This window comes from Macrobrachium nipponense, chromosome 3 (assembly GCF_015104395.2).
Source record: "Macrobrachium nipponense isolate FS-2020 chromosome 3, ASM1510439v2, whole genome shotgun sequence".
Classification (NCBI taxonomy): Eukaryota; Metazoa; Arthropoda; class Malacostraca; order Decapoda; family Palaemonidae; genus Macrobrachium; species Macrobrachium nipponense.
The window spans coordinates 104136735-104156882 of NC_087202.1; the positions used below are offsets into that span (position 1 = coordinate 104136735).

At 48.8% G+C, this 20148-nt stretch overlaps 1 protein-coding gene across 1 annotated transcript in view; it reads left to right on the forward strand.

Moving 5' to 3' along the window:
* Window positions 1-20148, forward strand: part of LOC135221928 (mucin-2-like) — a 176394-nt gene that overhangs the window by 1387 nt on the left and 154859 nt on the right. The window lies entirely within an intron of this gene.

Below are 20148 nucleotides of genomic sequence, written 5' to 3' on the forward strand. Positions count from 1 at the left end.
GTGTTACGTTAGCTTTGTGTGTGGTTCAGGTGGTCTAACTTATCCTAGCATGAATGCCCCTGGTAAGAGAGGGCTAGGGTTTCCTGTCAACAAATTGTCACGTCCAGTTGTCAGACCCTTGTTGTTAGCTTTCTCAACAACAGGTCACATCCTAGTTGAGAGCTACTAAGGTTTAGCAGGCTAAGAGGCAGGACCTACGAAGTCAGCTACCTTAGCAGGTAAGGATCTTAATAAATAATTTTAAAAATTAGTTAATTTTTGAATTATGACGATATTGCTGTCTGTGACCCACCTCCAAATGTGTCAATCAGCTATATATATACCTGCCAGGTAAGTGTCATGCATAAAAATGATATTGTTATGATACAATAAAGTTTGTTTTATGCATACTTACCTGGCAGGTATATATAATTAAATTCCCACCCTCCTCCCCTCAGGAGACAGGGTTCAGAGAAAATCTGAGGAAAACGGGAATACTAGTTCAAGTACCAGCGCCACGGGAACGTGGGGGAGATCACCTGAACTACCAGTGTCTAGCGGTTGCCGAGAGTTTTGAAAATTCTGCCAGCGAACAGACACAGAGAATGTTGTTTGACAGATTTGCATCTGTCAAACAACAAAGACCTTCACGATCATTGAGGTCTGTGGAATCTCGATTCTAGCTCACCATCTACTTTTTTGTCTCGCCTGTTTTCTCGAGTCAGACACTCGTGCGAGATCAGGCGACATATAGTAGCCCTGAGTTTTCTTATTGACGAAGTCGATTGCGGACGACGTTGGGTTGCGTTGATACACCCCCAAGGTTTGCTTAGATTGAATCGCCCAGGCAGTCCAGACACTCATCCTTCAGCTAAGAATAGTGCCTTTTGGTCTTCAGGGTACAGCCTTGCTGTCCTTGATTCGTCTGACTGGTCAACTGGTCGTTCACCTGACTTTAGTACAGACTGTGCATTTCCGGATCGAAGCTTTCAATATGGAACTTAGACGTAGTCTGAAGTTCTTGATGTCAAAGCATTCGAACCTCTCCTGCCTGTTAACTTCTTGTATGTGATCAGGAAGGCCTTCTTCTAACCCCCCCCTAGATACGACAAAGAGGGTTAGTGAGATTTTAAGCCATCGTCACAAGTTTTGGCTTTAGAGAACACAAGGAGGTGTGCTCTCTAAGCCTTTCGTTATGGCCTAAGAAAATGGAAAACCCTTTTTGTCCTTGGGCCAGGATCTTGGAAGCAAGGATGGCACAAGTTAGTGGGAGGAGCCAGAGAGAGTCCTGTGCCCTGTCAGGTCTCTCAAGTTTTATCTACTTAAAATCAAGAAAGTCGAAGTCAGTCGGGCAATCTGCAGTGTTCCGAAAAAGACCAGACTTGCCCATATCGAAGTCACTACCCTGGGTTTTAGGGTTAAGGAGTTCTTAATCAATCATGCTCCTTCATTGTGTTTGCACAAGATTTGAAATCTTTTTATCTGAATGCTCACGAGGTGAGGGCGCGGCCTCGGAAGCATTTCAACAGAGCATGGCACTCAGCACATCCTGAGTACCATATTTTAGCGAAGCAACTCTGGGTTCACTTCACACTCCCTGCGAGATGTGAAGATGGCATATGAGATCTGCTGCTCGCTAGGCCATACGTGTCTGCAGGACACAATCTTGGGGGCAAGAAGTACTACTCATCCTATCCTGTAGAAAATGGTTAGGAAGAGCTCTTAATTTAGTTGTGGAGTCGCTGACAACGGCGACTTCTTAACTCTGAAGCTTTAGTTAACACACATTAACTTTGGCTAGGTTGGTCAGGTGGTGATATATATAATTATATATATATATTTATTTTACTTCTTAGCCCTCATGGTATGGTCAATATGGTCTAGTCACTTGTGGTCACGCCCCCCGTTGACAGATCACTGGAGTGCACCAGCTTTATAGGTCTCTACCTCGCTGGCAACTCTAGTAAAGCAGAAGCAGACTTGGGTGACAGTAATCACGAAGTCGGCTATGCTAACAGGTGGAACCAAGATGTAAATCATCTGCATGCATTTGTGTCCCAAAATCCTTCTATTCTGTCCCTTCCCACCTCCAACGGTGGGGTTCAACTATATATATATATCTGACAGGTAAGTTCATGAGCAAAATGATATTGTTATGATACAATAAAGTTTGTTCATACTTAACTGGCAGATATATATATATTCAAGTACCCACCCACCTCCCCTCAGGGGACAGTGGAAATAAAAATTATGAATAGAAAATGGGAATGGTTCCTGATACCCGCCTCCCAGCGGCGGGAATGGGTACTAACCACCTGGCCGACCACTGAGTGTGTCGGTAAGTTTTTTAAATTCTGTCGGACTTCAGAAAATACAGCTATATATATACCTGCCAGGTAAGTATGCATAAAACTTTATTGTATCATAACAATATCATTTTGTTATTTTGAATGATGTACTGTTTGATATTATTAATTAATTGACTTTCATGATTAATATGCAAACCCACTTTTTCTGATAGTGTTGCTAGCCGCCTTTCTGCTTTGTGTTAAAGGTCGGCGGCAAGGGTTGGCCAACACCCTTATTACATATTTTGTTCATGAAACTTACCTGTCAGATATATATATAGCTGTATTTTTCCCAATCCGACAGAAATTTAAACACTTACGACACACGCAGTGGGAGTCAGGTGGTTAGTACCCTATCCCGCCGCTGGGAGGCGGGTATCAGGAATCATTCCCATTTTCTATTCATAATTTTTCTGTCGCCGGTGCTGGAAACACCTGTTTGCAGCACCTCCGTCCAGATTTTGGAAACTTACTAGCTACTTGAGTATCCCTTTTGGTTTTTCTTTGGTATCTGAATTGGATCAGTGGCTTGGCACACGTTGACTTTGGTTTGAATTGATTTTGGTATTGAATTTTCTTGATCAAGATGTCAGGGTCTAGTTCTACTAGCGCTAGATTTTGTTCGATAGCTGAATGTAGAGGTAGGCTACTGAAAGCTTCAGTAGACCCACATTCTGTTTGTAAAGTGTGCGGGGGAGGGGGAATGAATGTACGTTTGAAAGTCGTTGTAAGGAGTGTGAAAGACTAACAGAGTCGAATGGAAGGCGTATGAAACCTATCTTAAGAAACTTGAACGAGATAGGTTAAGGAGGTCTTCCTCCAGGAGTGTTTCAGGTAGGCAAGATTTAAATTATTCTCCTGCTAACCCTCCTTTGTAGTATTATGCTCCTACCCCTGTAGTGTTGCCTCCGGCCCCTGAGACAGTGTCGGTAGAAGGTAATACGTTATCGCTAATTCTTGAATCGATTCGTAACTTAGAATCAAAAGTGTTAGCTCTGGAGAGAAAAGTGAAGAAAAGTGCAGTGAAAGTGCCCTTGTGTAGTGGAGGGTGCGTCAGATCGCCTCATGTTTCAGCCTCTAGACCTAGACCTCTGCTTGACTCCCAGATTACGGGGAGAGAGCATGTCGAAAGTCGAAGGAGGGTTACGAGGAACCCCCCACCGATCTGGCGTGCCTTCGGCAGCTTCTGACGAACATACCCAGACTGCCAAGGAGCGTGCGCGTGCACGTCTTCTCAAGGAGTGCTTTTCTTCTTCTGAAGCTTCCTCCTCCCCGCGCAAGGGGAAGGGGTGGAGCTCATCATACCGCATCACGTCCGCTGAAAAGGACGGCTCGCGTTCGGGACGCTTCACGTCCAAGTTGTTCTCCGGAACTTTGCTCGTCGCCTGATAGTGCGTTTGCTGCTTTTCCTCCGCAGAAGAAGCGTAAGGATTCGTCGGAGGCGGAGTCTTCCCTAGATGTTTCTTTCGAGCGCCGCAGTCGCTCTAAGGTGCGTGAAGCGGCGGTTCCTGGGAGTAGCAAGAAGGCGTCCCCTCGCCGCTCTCCTGCTCACAGGATCAGCCCCTCCCCAGAAAAGGAGGCTTCACCTACAAGCAAGATTCTTCAGTCTCTTCAGCAGCAACTTCGAGATGTTTTTCCTTCGAGAAAGACTGCTCCACGTCGCCGTAAGGATGACAACCTTCCTGTGAAGAGGTCGAGGCGTTCTCCCTCTCCCTCTCCTCGCTCGTCTCTCTCTCCGTTTGAGTCTCTCTAGAGTTAGTCCTGCTCCCCAGCAACTTTCTAGAGGAGGCGAGAAATTCGTTTCTCGCTCTCGTGAAGCGGTTGTTTCCGCTGATACGAAACTTGTAGGAGAAGCGAGCGTTTCCTTAGATGCAGAACGCGCTTCTGCGAAAGTCAAACGCGCTTTAGTGGACGCCGAACGTGACTCGGTGCAAGTTTCGCGAGCGCCAGTGGACGCTCAGCGAGTGTTAGTGGACGCTCGGACGCACCAGTGGCGCTGCGCGCGCACCAGTGGACGCTCGGCGCGCATCAGTGGACGCTCGCGAGCATCAGTGGACGCTCGGCGCGCACCTGTGGACACTCAGCGCGCACAAGTGGACGCCAGGTGTACACCTGTGGAGTTTGAGCGCGCTGTCGGCGCCAGTAGATTGGCTTCGGACGCAAAACGCGCGCATACGGACGTCAGTTTCCACTTCCGCAAGCACAGGCGGAGGCGGGAACTCTTCCTGTTCGCCGTTCTTTCTCTTTTGAAAAAGCTCGGGACTCTTCTTTACTTCCTCCGACTTCTCCAGTGTCTGAAGAGGAAGTTAGTGACGCTTTCGTCGAAAGGGACGAAGAACAGCAGTTGGCTCCAGTTTCGACGGACTACAAGGTTTTGACTCGTTTACTTCAGTCAGTCTTTGCAGACATCTTCCAACCTGAAGCTCCACGTAACTCCTCCCTCTCAGTTTTCGTCTTCCAAAAGCTGCTAAGATCTCGGGCTTTGTGAGGATGAAGAAGTCGCTTTCTACGAAGCAAGCTTTTAGAAAGGTCCATGATTGGATGGAAAAGAGGAAAGCTTCAGGCAAGACTTCTTTCGCTTTACCACCTTCAAGACTTGGTGGCAAAGCTGGTATGTGGTATGAGACGGGAGAAAACGTCGGAGTTAAGCTTCCAGCCTCAGCTCAAGGAGACTTTGGTAGCATTGTAGACGACCACCAGAAGATCTTTTTTGTCTTCCTCGAAGGTCTCGTGGACACATAGCGGAGTTAGACTTTCACCTTAAAGGCCATCTTCAGGACACTAGAGGTCTTTAATTTTCTTGACTGGTGCCTGGGGGTATTGGATGCCAGGTCCAGGAGTTCTGATTCCATCACTCTGGGGGAGCTGTCCAGTGTATTGTCTTGCATGGACAAGGCCGTCAGGGATGGTTCTGAGGAATTGGCTGCTCATTTCAGCACGGGACTGCTTAAGAAAAGAGCACTTTTTTGCAATTTCACTGCAAAGTCGGTCTCACCAGCGCAAAAAGCGGATCTTCTTTTCGCGCCTTTCTCAGAACATCTCTTCCCCCAGTCTATGGTAAAGGACATAGCAGCCAGTCTCCAGGAGAAAGCAACTCAAGACCTTCTGGCTCAGTCTTCTAGGAAGCCTGCTACTTCTTCGGCTTCTGGGTCCTCTGCTTTGAAGAAGTCGAAGCCCTTTCGACCCGCTTCTTCCTCGAAGCCAGCCCCTCGAGGAAGAGGCTCTTTCAGAGGCAAGACTCCCGCTCCTTCCAAGAGCAAGAAGTGAGAGGGAAGTCCTTCAGACACCGGTAGGTAGCCAGACTTCTACATTCGCGGAAGCTTGGGAATTGAGAGAGGTGCCGACGCTTGGTCTCTGGACATCGTCAAGAAGGGGTACAGAATTCCTTTCCTGTCGTTACCCCCGCTGTCTTCGACACCAAAGGATTTGTCTCCGTCGTATCAGGGAGAAAAACAGACAGTGCTTCACGATCTATTAGATCAAATGATCGAGAAGCAGGCAGTGGAACAAGTCTTCGACCGGAGTCTCCGGGGTTCTACAACCGTCTGTTCTAGTGCCGAAGCAGTCAGGGGGGTTGGCGCCCCGTTCGGATGTCAGCAGTCTGAATCGCTTCGTTACCAAGCAGAAGTTCAAGATGGAGACACCTCAATCCGTGCTTGCAGCTTTAAGACCAGGGGGATTGGATGGTCTCGTTAGACCTTCAGGACGCATACTTTCACGTCCCCATCCATCCCCGTTCAAGGAAATACCTGCGGTTTGTCCTGAAAGGGAAGATTTTCCAATTCAGGGCACTCTGCTTCGGTCTCAGCACGGCGCCGATGGTGTTCACCGTTCTTATGAAGAACGTTGCGAGGTGGCTCCATCTTGCGGATATAAGGATCTCTCTCTACCTAGACGACTGGTCTTATTCGAGCCTCATCGCCAGACAGGTGTCTGAAGACCTGCACACGACTCTGTCGTTAGCGAAGTCCCTGGGACTTCTGGTGAATCTCGAGAAGTCGCATCTGACTCCTTCTCAATCCTTAGTCTATCTGGGGATTCAGATGGACTCAGTGGCTTTTCGGGCTTTTTCCGTCCCAGGGGCGACAACTTCAATGCCTGGACAAAGTGTCGGCCTTTCTGGGGAAGGAAACATGCTCGGTGAGAATGGATGAGTCTGCTGGGGACCATTTCCTCACTGGAGAAGTTTGTTTCTCTGGGAAGGTTGCACCTCCGACCACTTCAGTTCTTCCTCCTCAAGCAATTGGTCACGCAAACAGGATCTAGAAGAGGTCTTGCTTTGTTTTGACAGAAGAAGTGAAAAAGCACCTCAAATGGTGGTTGGATCCAAAGAAGCTTGCGGAAGGTCTTTCGCTCAAGCTTCGGAACCCCGACCTAGTGTTGTTCTCCGACGCGTCCTCCACCGGTTTGGGGAGCAACACTGGGAGGGAGAGAAGTGTCAGGCACCTGGAGAGGGGAACAGTGTCCTGGCACATCAATCTAAATAAAAGAACTCTCAGCGGTTTACCTCGCTCTGAGGTTCTTCGAGGAGGAAGTCTCCAGCAAAGTGGTTCAGATAAACTCGGACAACACCACAGCCTTGGCATACCTCAGGAAACAGGGGGAACTCACTCTCATTCTCTGTCGTCATCGCGAGAATATCCTGATGTGGGCGAAGGCGCAAAACGTCACGATTCTGACAAGGTTTTGTGTCAGGCGTGGGAAAACGTGCGAGCGGACCTTCTCAGTCGGCAAGGACAGCTTCTGCCGACGGAATGGACCCTTCATCAGGAAGTATGCCAGGCGCTATGGAAGCTGTGGGGACGTCCTCATGTGGACGTTTTCGCAACTTCCCGAACGAAGAGACTTCCGCTGTATTGCTACCCCACTTCTGGACCACCCGGGAGCAGTGGCAGTAGACGCCCTACTGTACCTGTTTTTGAATTGGTCGGGGACTAGACGTTACGCTTTTCCCCCATTCAAAATACTAGGGGAAGTAATGAGGAAGTTCGCTGCATCAGAAGGAGCGAGACCCAATGACCCTCATCGCCCCCTTCTGGCCAGCGGCCGACTGGTTCACGGAGGTGATGTCCTTCCTAATGGAGACTTTCCGAGGACTCTGCCCTAGGAAAGATCTACTCAAGACAGCCCCACTTCGAGAGGTACCACAAAAACCTCCCCGCTCTGAGTCTGACTGCGTTCAGACTATCAAGAAGTTGGCCAGAGCGAGGGGTTTTTCAAGACCTGTGGCAACGGCGATTGCCAACGCAAGGAGGCCCTCCACAGTCCGCAGTTTACCAATCAAGTGGGCTGTCTTTAGAAGTTGGTGCAGAAGGAAGGGCATTTCCTCCACCTCAAACCTCTGTGAGCCAGATAGCAGATTTCCTTCTTCATCTTAGGAAAGAAGCGAAACTAGCCGTTCCCACGATTAAAGGCTACAGAAGCGTGCTTTCTGTGGTCTTCAGACATAGAGGACTCGACTTAAGCAGGAATGATAAAGACATTCATGATCTCATAGATCATTTGAGACTGTGAAAGTTCTCCAACCTAAGGTACCATCGTGGAACTTAGACGGTGGTACTGAAGTTCCTCATGTCGAGTCAATTTGAACCGCTCCATTTAGCCGCGTTAGGAATCTTACTAAGAAGACTATTTTCCTAACCGCTCTGGCGACGGCGAAGAGGGTTAGCGAAATTCAAGTCAATAAGCAAGCATATTGGGTTCAAGGATCATAGTGCAGTTTGTTCCTTAAAGTCCTACGTTCTTGGCAAAGAACGAGAACCCTTCCAACCCTTGGCCGAGAACGTTCGAGATCAAGGGGTTGTCGGAGCTAGTGGGACCTGAAGCTGAGGAGAGTCCTGTGTACCTGTCAGGGCTCTCAAGTTTTATTTGCAGAAGAACTAAGAGCATGCAGAGGTTCTTCGGAGAACTTGTGGTGCTCTGTGAACAGATCTTCCGATGTCGAAGAATGCACTGGCGTTCTTCTTAAGAAGTACGGTTAAGGAAGCCCATGAAAAGTGTGGTGAAAGTGGACATGGAGCTTCTGAAAGTGAAAGCCCAACGAGTTGATGGCTATTGCTACTTCGGTGGCTTTTCACAAGCAATATGGCAATCAAAGACATTTTGAGCGCCACTTATTGGCGAAGCAATTCGTGGTGTTCGCTTCACACTACCTGCGGGAGGTGAAAGCAACATACGAAAATTGTTACTCGCTAGGACCATACGTCGCTGCAGACACTGTTTTAGGGGGCAGGAGGTAGCGCTCATCCTATCCTTTATGGTTTAGGGGAGTTTTTAACTTGTGTTATGGTTTGTGGGGTTTGACCGCCTGCGGCGGATCTCCCTTCCATTAGCTTAGTCTATGTGGGATACCTTTTGGTAGGCTACGCCAGGTGGTTTGGTTTTTACTTCGTTGCCCTCATTTGTATGGTCTATGGTCTAGTCACGTCGTGGTCTCGCCCCTGTTGACAGATCATCTGGAGTGCACCAGCTATATAGGTCTCTACCTCGCTGGCAACTCTAGTAGCACAAGCAGACTTACGCGGCAGTAACCTCGAAGTCAGCTATGCTAACAGGTAAGGAATCAAGATATCAATTATCTGCATATATATGTTTCCTAAAATCTCTATTCTGTCTACTCCCACCACCAAAGGTGGGATTCAGCATATATATATCTGACCAAGGTAAGTTTTCATGAACAAAATGATATTGTAATGATACAATTAAGTTTGTTCATACTTACCTGGGCAGATATATATAATCAAGTACCCACCCACTCCCCTCAGGAGACAGTGGAAATAACAAAATTATGAATAGAAAATGGGAATGATTCCTGATACCCGCCTCCCAGCGGCAAGGGGAATGGGTACTAACCACCTGACTCCCACTGCGTGTGTCGTAAGGTGTGTTTAAATTTCTGTCGGATTGGGAAAAAATACAGCTATATATATATCTGCCAGGTAAGTATGAACAAACTTAATTGTATCATTACAATATCATTTTGCCCTTTAACGTTAGGATGAAACATTTATTCATCCAAAATTTCACGCTTGAAATTACCAAGTGGAACTTCTGAGGTTTGTCTTTTTTCTTCTGGCATTTCCTCTGCTCCTTCGTCCTTTTGCTAGTTATCGGAAAAGAAAGCAGTGGGGGCGTGCTGTTTTGGTATTTAAGGGATCTCCTCACATTTCGGAGGGCAGTGCCCTTGGATGCAAGAGGAATATCCTTATTGTTTTAAATCATATTTTCTTTCTTTTACAGGCTAACAGCGGTGATAGTTGATTACAGCAGTAGATGGTTGTATCCTAACCTTGGAAATGTACCTATGACTCATAGCATGCTGTGATATTGGTCCTCAAGTTTGTGTACTGTGTCCCTGCTGGAAATCGTATTCATTTGCCACTGCTATCCTGGAGTTTCGTTACTGGACAAAGCCTTTGTTGCTAGGCGATTGTTGGTATTCTATGAAGTTTGGCTGTTTTACACCTGTTTACGGTATTGTAATTTCGTTTTCCTAGGATATCTTCTACCAGAAGTAAAACCAATAACATCAAGCTATGTAGGAATGTTTTGGTGTAACCAGGATGGTGAAATTGGAAGTTTATCAACATTCCTTTGTACTGGCAGGGGTACGGGGGTGAATTTGGAACTACTAGATGTGAAGAATATAGGGAATTGTTCTGAGAAATTTATGCATGAATATTTCAAATATAGGAAGACTGGAACTAAGATTGCAAAAGCAATTAGTTAGATCATGGCTTAAACCTGTCAGGGTATCCCTACTCAGACTAGGCATTTTAGTAGGCTAGTATTGACTTCTATTGTAGCTCCGCCTTCTACTCCCCATTCGGTTCAGGAAAAGGGTAACGAGAAGTTAGAACAGTAACCTATTTTTAGTTCTAATAAAATTTGAACTTAGTTCGTGACAGGAACGTTCTGAATCCCTCCAGTGTGCGCTCATTTTCGCGTTCCCTCTTAGAAGTAAGGTGTTGGTGCCCTCGTCCGTACGTAGCCCGAGCCTAGGACTGCCCTGTGACAGTTGGAAAAGTCTGCTGCCCGGAAACCGGGTCGGTTCTTGCAACGATGGGATTCTGTGCCCTCCAATACCTACTTCGCCATTTTCATTGTGTGAATTTCGTTTAAATCGTTTGCCAAAGGACAGTTTTGGTAAGCGCTAATGCTCGCTCCGTAGGCGCATTCTGTCGTCTTCAACGCCTAGTTTGAGGTGTTAGCATGCATAGGCTTAATAATACATATACTATGATATAGGTGTAGACATTTTATTGAGATGATAATGTATCTGTAGCGAGTTTTACACGTTTAGATATGTCGACTCGGTCGACTGTTTATCTCTCATATTTTGGTTATTCTAAATTCTTGTATGCTAGCATATTCCTTTTTCTTCCTAATGCTTGTGTTTGTTCTTTGTGTGCTTCCTCTTTGGCTATTGGCAAATCTCTTACTACTGCCTTGATTAATGTTTCTCTTTCAAGTGTACACTGTCTGTAGTATCTACAGTTCTCGCCGAGTTAGATATTCTAGCTTCAGAGATTTCTAACTTAGTTTCATATAGGAATGCTTTCAAGTATGTATGATCAATCAAAATATGTACGATAATTTGAAGAAATTTGGTACAATAATTTGGTCTGATACATATGGGAACCCTGCTGTGGACGGTCTTCTAAGCTGCTTCCTCCCCCTCTACAGCGTCAGAGGCGATTCTACGTGCCTTCGGAAGACCCGATATTGCCTAAACAGGTTAACCCGGAGTTAGCGAGGCTGACTCCAGGTGTGTCCCTGCAGCAGCTCCTGTCGGAGAACCTCTGGTTCTCGCAGCAGGAGGCACTTGCCCTGGAATCTACCGCTATGGCAGCGTTCCAGGCAGTCTCTTGGTTGGATTTGTGGTCCCTCACAATATCCAACGTAGCGGACCGGCTCCGGACCGGGAGTTCTGCTCTCGAAGACGACGCTTCTTTCAGGAGACTGTGCCAGTCTGGAGGAAGAGCGATCTCCTTACCTCGCCCAATCAGACTGCTAACCTGTGGGCCAACTTGGTTCTTCGACGTAGGGACGCAGTCCTTACCCAGTGACCAAGGGGGCCGGGCGTGAGGCGGCACGGGTCGGGCTTCGCAATGGACATTAGGAGTTCCCCAAGCTCTCTTTCCCGGAGAGATGGTGGACGCTGCGGTGGAAAGGCGGCGCACTGATGACAGTGACCGCTTAAGTTCACCAGCAGTCTCGAAGGTTTACTGGGCAATCTCGAGCGACTGCGGCCAAGCCAAAGAGCTGGCTAGCGCTTCCACGGCGGCGAAGGACGGTTGCACCGTCCAAGCCCCGTGTGAAGACTCCTGCTGTTTCGACGTCTGCTAGAGGAGGGGCCGTAATCAGCCTCCAACCCAACCCTCCTTTCCCCGAGGAGGTGGTGGGAAGAAGTCGAAACGAGGAGGGAAACGCTAGGGACGGCGTTTCCCCCTCACCTGCTGCCGGAAGTTAATGGGGGGGTGTTTCCCGGGGGGTGCCGGCGAGCCATTGGGCGACTTGCAGCGCTACGGCGTCCGAGAACTGGATAGTAGACGTCCTTCGGGAGGATATCTACTACCCTTCGAGTCTCGGCACCCCCCCTCATATCCAAACCGAGGGTCCATCTTACAGACCTATGTCCGGGGAATCAGCAAAGGACAACGCTCTTCGACAGGAGATCAAGACCATGCTGGCGAAACGAGCTGTAGGAAATTGTTGGAGGACCAGTCACGGGCTTTTACAGCCGCCTCTTCCTAGTGGAGAAGGCATCGGGGGGCTGGCGTCCGGTGATAGACTCTCTCCCCTGAAACCGCTTCGTTCGCACGACACGGTTTCACGATGGAGTCGGCACACTCTGTGCTCGGACTCGATCATGGGAACGATTTCATGCTTTCAGTGGACTTGAAGGGACGCGTATTTTCAAATACCCATCCATCAGTCCTCCAGAAAGTACCTCCGCTTCATCTTCGACGGGACGGTGTACCAATTCAGGGCACTTTGTTTCGGTCTCTCCAACCGCCCCACAGGGTGTTCACGCGAGTGTTCACTTTGGTGTCAGCTTGGGCCCATTCGCACGGATACGTCTTCTGAGGTATCTCAACGATTGGCTAGTCATGGCGAGCTCCCGCTCGCAGTTGCTACAGGACAGAGATCGACTCCTCAAGTTTGTCGCCGATCTGGGGATCGTGATAAACTACGAGAAGTCCGATCGCGAACCCAAGCAGAAGATGAAGTACCTGGGTATGATGATAGACACGGTAGCAGGGCAGGTCTTTCCCGCAGACTTGCGTATCAGCAAATTCAGGGAGGCAGCCGGCCGGTTCCTGTCTCGGCAGGAACAGGCAGCACAGCAATGGCAAGTCGTGATCGGCCATCTGTCGTCACTCGAGAAGTTAGTCCCTCACGGGCGTCTTCACCTGCGGTCTCCAGTGGAGGCTAAGGGAGAGTTGGTCTCAGGCCAAGGATCCTCCTTACTTTCCCGTGGCTCTCACGGACAAGGTGAGGCAGGACCTAGCCTGGTGGCTCGACGACAAGAACCTCTTAAGAGGAGTGCCCATACGCACTCCCCCCCCCCCCGGACCCCCCCCGGATGATTGGCGTCTCGTTCTCAGACGCATCGACCGAGGGATGGGGCGCACACCTGGACTGGAGGAGTTGCTGACTGCAGATGTGTGGGACCATCACGAAAAGCACCTTCACATCAATGTCCTGGAACTCAAGGCGGCGTTCAACGCTCTCCGAGAGTTTCAGGACCGCTTGGTGGGACACTCAGTGGTGTTGATGTGCTACAACACCACAGTAGTGGCATATGTCAACGAAGCAGGGGGGGCTAGTGTCTCTTCCGCTCCATCAGTTGACGGTGCAGGTGCACGAGTGGGCCACGGCCCACTCGATAGAGCTGTCAGCACGCTAACATTCCAGGCAAGAGGAATGTAGTAGCGGACAAGCTCAGCCGTCGGGATCAGGTGATAGGGACCGAATGGTCTCTACACCAAGACGTGGCGGAAAGGCTCTTCAACCTGGGCGGGGGGCCCCGTCGTCGTAGGACCTGTTCGCCACCCGGCACAACAGAAAACTTCAGGTTTCTTTTCAGCTGTGCCGGACCCATGGGCAGCTGCAGAGGACGCTCTCCAACACCCCTGGGACAACCTCTTCGCCTACGCCTTTCCTCCTTCTGTCTGATTCGGAAAGTGATCAGTCGAGCGCTTTGGTCACTCCCAATCTCAGAATGATCCTGGTGGCTCCCAAACGGCCTCAAGCCGTTTGGTATCCGGGGACTGCTGGCTCTTCTTGCGGACGCACCGAGAGAGCTACCCAGTTGGCACAACCTTCTAGCCCAAGCCACACGTAGAACGGTACCACCAAGCAGTTCCAGTCCCTTCAACTTCACGGCTGGCTGTTATCTACCATCTCTTGCGAACGAGAGGCTTTTCTCGTAGCGCAGCAACAGAGATGGCTGGACACGTTCCGACAGTCCTCTGCAGCTGTTGTACCAGGGAAGTGGGCCGTCTTCTGTGGTTGGTGTCGTAGACAGGGTCTGTCTCCTCTCAGAGCCACTATTCAGCAGGTAGCGGATTTCCTCGTGTTTCTTCGCCGAGAGAAGCTCCTCTCAGTACCCACAGTTAAGGGATATAGAGCCGCCCTGGCTCTCGTCCTAAACTGAGGGGACTGGACATCTCGAATTCGTTCGAGATCTCCTTGCTAATGAGGAGCTTTGAAAGGTCTTGCCCACCCAGGGAACTCAGGCCCCCTGCGTGGGATGTGACTCTCGTCCTTAGGAGTTTGACTCGAAGACCCTTCGAGCCACTCCGAGAGTCGGTCAGACAGGGATCTGACCCTCAAGACCCTCTTCTTGCTGGCCCTGGCATCGGCGAAGAGAGTAGGGAAACTACATGGTCTTTCTTATGATGTTAAACACACCAGAGGCTGGGGATCTGTGACGCTCGATTTCGTCCCGAACTTCGTAGCCAAGACTCAGAATCCGTCGATCCCTGACGACAGGTTCGAGTCTTTCACGATCCCCTCCCTTCTGGACTTCACCGATAACGATGCGGATGAGATGCTTGCTTTGTCCCTGTGAGGGCGCTACGGCCGGGCTATCTGAAGAGAACTCGGACACCATCAGGCCTGAGTGTCGACGCCATCTTCGTTAGCACTGGGGGTTACCAAGAAAGAAAGTTTCCAAGAACACGCTTTCTTTCTGGCTGCGTGAGGTGATCAGGAGAGCGTACGAGGCTGATGGTAGCGACGACATCCGTACGCGTCCGACCGAGAGCCCACGAAGTCAGAGGTATCGGACGCTCCTTAGCGTTCCGTAAGAACTTCTCCGTGGCGCAGGTCCTGAAGGCAGGTGTCTGGGCCAACCAGACCACCTTCACGTCCTTCTACCTTCGGGATATTGCCCACAAGTCCTTGGATACTTTTTCCTTTGGGACCTGTGGTGGCTGCTCAACACGTTGTGTAAGCTTACCCAGCACCCGAGCAGGCAGAACAGCATCGATTCCTGGTATGACTGGGAGAATGAATGTGCGAATGAGAGAGGTGACTGGCTCTCACCATATTTCTCTACCTCTACCTGTGGGCAGAGGGATACGGTCGTTACCACGCTGGAAGGGAGTCAGATGCAGGTAAGCTATTCAACCGAGCTCCATCCCTATCTCTTTAACTAGAGATAGGAGTGTATATCCACCACTTTCTCCAACAAGGGGGAGAAAGTGGATGCCTACATGAATCAAACCCATTACTTTATATTTGCTCATGTACAGGAAAAAGTTCTTACAATGCTGGTACGAAGAGATACGCTTGCCTCTCTCTTAGTACTCGGCCCAGAGGTCTGACCATTGATCCTGCGGTGCACACCCCGATCAATCGGACAGAGGCTTGGATTCCCTCCCTCGCTCTTACGACCAGGAGGCATTCCAGGGATGGACGAACACCAGTCTGTTCATCAAAAGACTCAGATTCCTCCCCGACCAACCAAGAATGAGTCTTCCTATTGTTAAAAGGACCGATGGTTTGTAATTACGTATCGGAACAAATGACAATTTGTCGAAAATTGCATTTTTCCTAACTATACAAACCTGAGGTCCTTTACATATAGTCCCTCCTCATGCCACCCCTCACTCTGCGTATTTTGCATGGGCCAAAAGCAAAAGTGATTTGTTTACCTCCCAGCCGCGCGACGATCGGACAAGCAGTTAACTACCGTTCTCCCCTTGTTCGAAGCTTACGACCGTTCCAGCTGCCGCTAGCTACTTCCTATTGTTAAAGGACCTCAGGTTTGTATAGTTAGGAAAAATGCAATTTTCGACAAATTGTCATTTCTGATGCTGCAGGGTAATGTCCTCATGCTTATACTCACTCTGTTTGGAAGTGAGAACACTTGCTTCCTGTCTGATTATGCAGTTCGGGATTATCTATTGGTAGTCTTGTTTTATACCTTTCAGTGATAAGTGCAGATTCAGGTTCTGGGATATGGACAGTTGCAGCCTCCTAACATGCATGGAGAGACTTGGGACCAGTATGTTATATGGTGGAGATGGTGAAGGGCAGTTGTGATCCTTTTTTTATTGTCCTCCACTGGTTTATTCTCCTTCTTAGAGCTTCCCTTGTCTTCAGCAGAGATCTCTCATAAGTCTTTTTTAGTAGGAGATTGTATATAAAGGGAATGATGGTCCAAGGGTAATCCTTTAGGAAGACACCCATAAGTAATTGGCGATATTCTTGGACATTAGGAGACTGAATAACAGTAAGTGTCTGCCCATATACTTGTTGGTTTTCCAGCGTGGTTTTAGTGCCTTTCCAAAGAATGGTCAGACTTGTGGTACACATGCAAAATGTATTCATTGCACTTACCATACATCCACAGTCATGCAAGTTCCTTCAAAGGGTTTTTACTAGAAGGTATTGCTGTTCTGTGCACTTTGTTTGGGTTAGTGTGCAGCCCTCTATAAGTTATGTCAGGGACTTGTTGCCCATTGGTAGATGGTGTTGACTTTAGGAGCAAGACAATTCTACTGAATCAGTTATTCAAGTTAGCCCACTCTGTCAACAGTATTCCAAAGGCCAAGGACCTGTTGCCTCTTCTGGCCCAATTTCTATGCACTATATTGTTAATTCTTTTTATCCCCATTCTTATTTAGTGATGTGGGGATGATATTTAATTATGCATGCTTGTCGGTCAAGATGAATAGATATGTGCTGCTTGAAGATTTTAGACTGGAAAGAAACTTCCTATATGGTAAGGGCTTTTCCTCATTAGGAAACATGGCCTTATGGGTTATTTTCAGATAATCATGCTCAATTAATGTATGGTTTCAGCATAGAATTACGACTTACAAATAACTTTCATTAAACTTGTAAGTAATCCAGAACCAACTTTGGCTCCAGGACTATAGGAGGGACACTTTAACCAGGAATCGTCCATTTGGTTCTTAAACCTAAGTCCAAGTTCTGGTCTTTTCCCTCTGTCATGCAACACAGAGTTTAACAAGTGTCATTAACCTTTCATGCAACATAGAATGGTCAACTACACCTGGTAAAACTTTTTAGATGTCAGGGCAGTAGAAAGACATCAGGATACCTAGCAGGTTTATTCCCGGTCAGAAACAAAGTCTTTGTGGGAAGTTTGCTGCTTTGAGTGAAATGAAACAACATATTAGTTTGATCATCCATTCTATGGAAGAACAGTGTTTTAGCAATTGGGGATTCAGGAAGAACAACTACCTACAAGGGCCCTGACATCCATAAGTTTGGCACTTGGGTGGATTTAAGGAACACTCATTTAGCTTCCTAGTTTGTAGATGAACAGGGACAGCCGAATGATTACTACTACTTTGTTGGCCCTCAGGCTTGAGCAGTGGTATTTCCTTAAATTTTGCCCAATTCAGACTCATAGGCCTGCCCCTTGTATCTACTCTGAATTCTATTGAGCAATTTCATGTTCAAGAGCCCTTGTAGCCTCAGGGCAAAACTTTTCAGAATTTCCAATGCTCTTGGTAGATGTCTCATTCTTCCGTTGAGAAGAAATCAACTCTACTACACAATTTTATGAATAGAACTTACCTGGCAGTTATATATATATAGCTATAGTCTCTATCGGTCCGGCAGATTTTTCAAAACTCGCTGCAACCGCCGAGTGGTAGGTGTCCGGTTAGGTGGTTAACAACCCTTACATGGTGGGTTACTTGGAATCATTCCATTTTCTATTCCTCAGATCATCTCTGCCGGTTGGACTGTCAACATCGTTGCTAGTCCGCCGTCGGGTTTTTCGCTCGCTTCCGTGTCGCTGTATTTCTACTAATTTTTGACGTATTCTGTGGATTGGCAATCGCTTTTTGGCTTGTGAATGAGGATAGTAAGGTGAGATTGCCAAAGGCTTCGGTTGATCCTCACACTGCTTGTTTGGGGTGTAGGGGTTTTGAATGTGCCTTGGATAAAAGATGTAAAGAATGCGAGGTTTTGGATGAGAAACAATGTTTGGATATGAAACGCTATGTGCGTAGATTGGAGTTAGATAAAGTCAGGAGGGCTTCTAAATCTAAATCCAGGTCTGGAAGTGATGTTAACGTAGACCTTTCTATTCCCTCAACCCCTGTAGTAGTTGAACCTGTTCCTGAGGTAGTAGCTCCTTCTCCTGTAACAGGACCTGTAGCTACGTTGGATGACCCTCAGTTCGTCAAGATGGCGGCTGAGATGCAAGTCCTCAAGGATCAACTTGCAGCCTTTAAACAAGGTAAGAGTGAAGGTGAAATAAGTGATAGTGCTTGTGAAAGTGCAGTGGAGGTGGCGACTGATCGATCCTGTCATGCCCCCAGGCCAAGACCTACCAAGCTCCCAGGACCAGGGGAGAAGGTACGTCGATGACCGTAAGGGGGTGAGAGGAACTGATCCTCGGTCAGCCGTCGCCTCAAGTAGCCCTGTTGCGTTTTCCCAGGCTACTTATGACCGCCACAGGAAAGGCGTGTCGGAAGTGGTAGCGTCTTCTCCGAGCCCCTCTCTAAGACGCAGATGGCAGTATGAGGAGTCGAGGCTGCTCAAGAGAAGCTGGAGACAGCGTCCTGATCAGACTCGTTATCGCTCGCCCCATTCGAGTAGATGGAGTAGCCCGGAACCGTTTCCTTCTGACGACGACTTGGACGCCTATCCGGCGAAAAGGGCGAGACCTAGAGAGGATGATTCTCTGCAGGACGCATGGAGACGAGAGATCTCCTTTCCCTTCAGTTTACGGGGAATTCTCAAGAGAACCTTCTCCGTCTTCCAGCATTGCTCGACACCCATCCCCTTCGGAACCGCAGGACCCAGCAGCGGTAGCGAGATCTTTCATGGCTGTCATGCAAGAACGGCTTACTTCGCTAGTGGAAGCCTTTAGCCGCCCTCCTCCCCAGTCGGGCAGACATAAGGACGACAAGCTACCGGTGAAGAGATCAAGGGAGGAAACTCCGGTAGAGGTTTCTACAGCGTGTAAGAAGGAGCGGGGTTCTTCAACTTGTCAGGATTTTGATCAGCACCGTTCGCGCGATGTAAGAAAGTTACGGCTCTCTCCTCTCGCTAAACCTTCCGTCTCTCGGCACCTTGAGGGATCTGGCTCTGTTCAGCCTACTTCTCCCGATTCTCGACGCCATGTTAAGCCTGGTTCTCGTCGCCTCTCTTCTCCATCTTCTAGACGCAGAGATACGGACTTGGTTGCTCAGCACGACGACACCTTCAGGTCTCCTCTCAGGGAGAACGTCTGTTCGCGTTCCCGACAGTCTTTCACTCAACGAGACGACTTCAAAGTGGGACGCCAGGACGCATGCAGCGCTCGCGGACAAGACGCATACAGCGCTCGCGGACAGGACGCATCCAGTTCTACGCGGCAGGACGCATCCAGTGCTCATCTCCAGGACGCAACCAGCTCTAGGCAGCAGGACGCACCCAGCTATTGACGCCAGGACGCATCCAGCCCGCAGCGTCAGGACGCATACAGCTCTCAGCGAAAGGACACTCTCAGTGCTCTTCGACAGGACGCATCCAGCTCCCAACATCGAGACACATCTAGCGCTCGATGCAAGGACGCTGCTAGTGATCGGCCTCAGGATTTACCAACCTCTCGGCGCCAGGACGCTTTGACCTCTCGACGTCAGGACACTTCCAGTTCACGACAACAGGATACTTCCGACGATCGGAAATTTTCCTCTGACGCAGTTGCTCATCAGGAAGAGTTTGATTGAAGGTACACACGGCAGCTTGGATCAACATATAACTTCCGAACTAGTTCCTTCTACCCATAGGGATAAGGAGATAGAAGGAAGTCTGGAATTAGAAGAAATATCGGAAGATGAGGATAAACCTTCTAATGCAGCTGCAGATTATAAAGTGCTTTCTCGCTCCCTACTTGAGCTGTATGGAGAGGAGTTTAAACCAGCGGCTCCTCAGTCGCAGTTTGTGAGGAAGAAGTCACAGAAGCAGTCGGCCTTCATCAAGATGAAGTTGTCGATTTCGGCTAAGAAGGCGATGGCAAGAATTGGAGACTGGTTGAAAGAACGAAGACAGGCGGTGAAGACTACCTTTTCCTTTCCTCTGGCGAAGCTGGCGTCTATGGCGGGAATGTGGTACGAGACTGGAGAAGCTCTTGGCCTGGGAGTACCTGCCTCCTCCCAGGGCGACTTGCTCGGGACTGTTGACTCTTCCAGGACATGCCATCATTCGCTAAAGTGATGTGGTCCATGGACGGAGCTTAGACCACCTATTAAAGGGATTTTCGGTTCTTTCGATGTATTCAGCTTCTTAGACTGGGCCCTTGGGGCTCTGGCCAGGAAAGCAAAACCCATACAGGCCACAG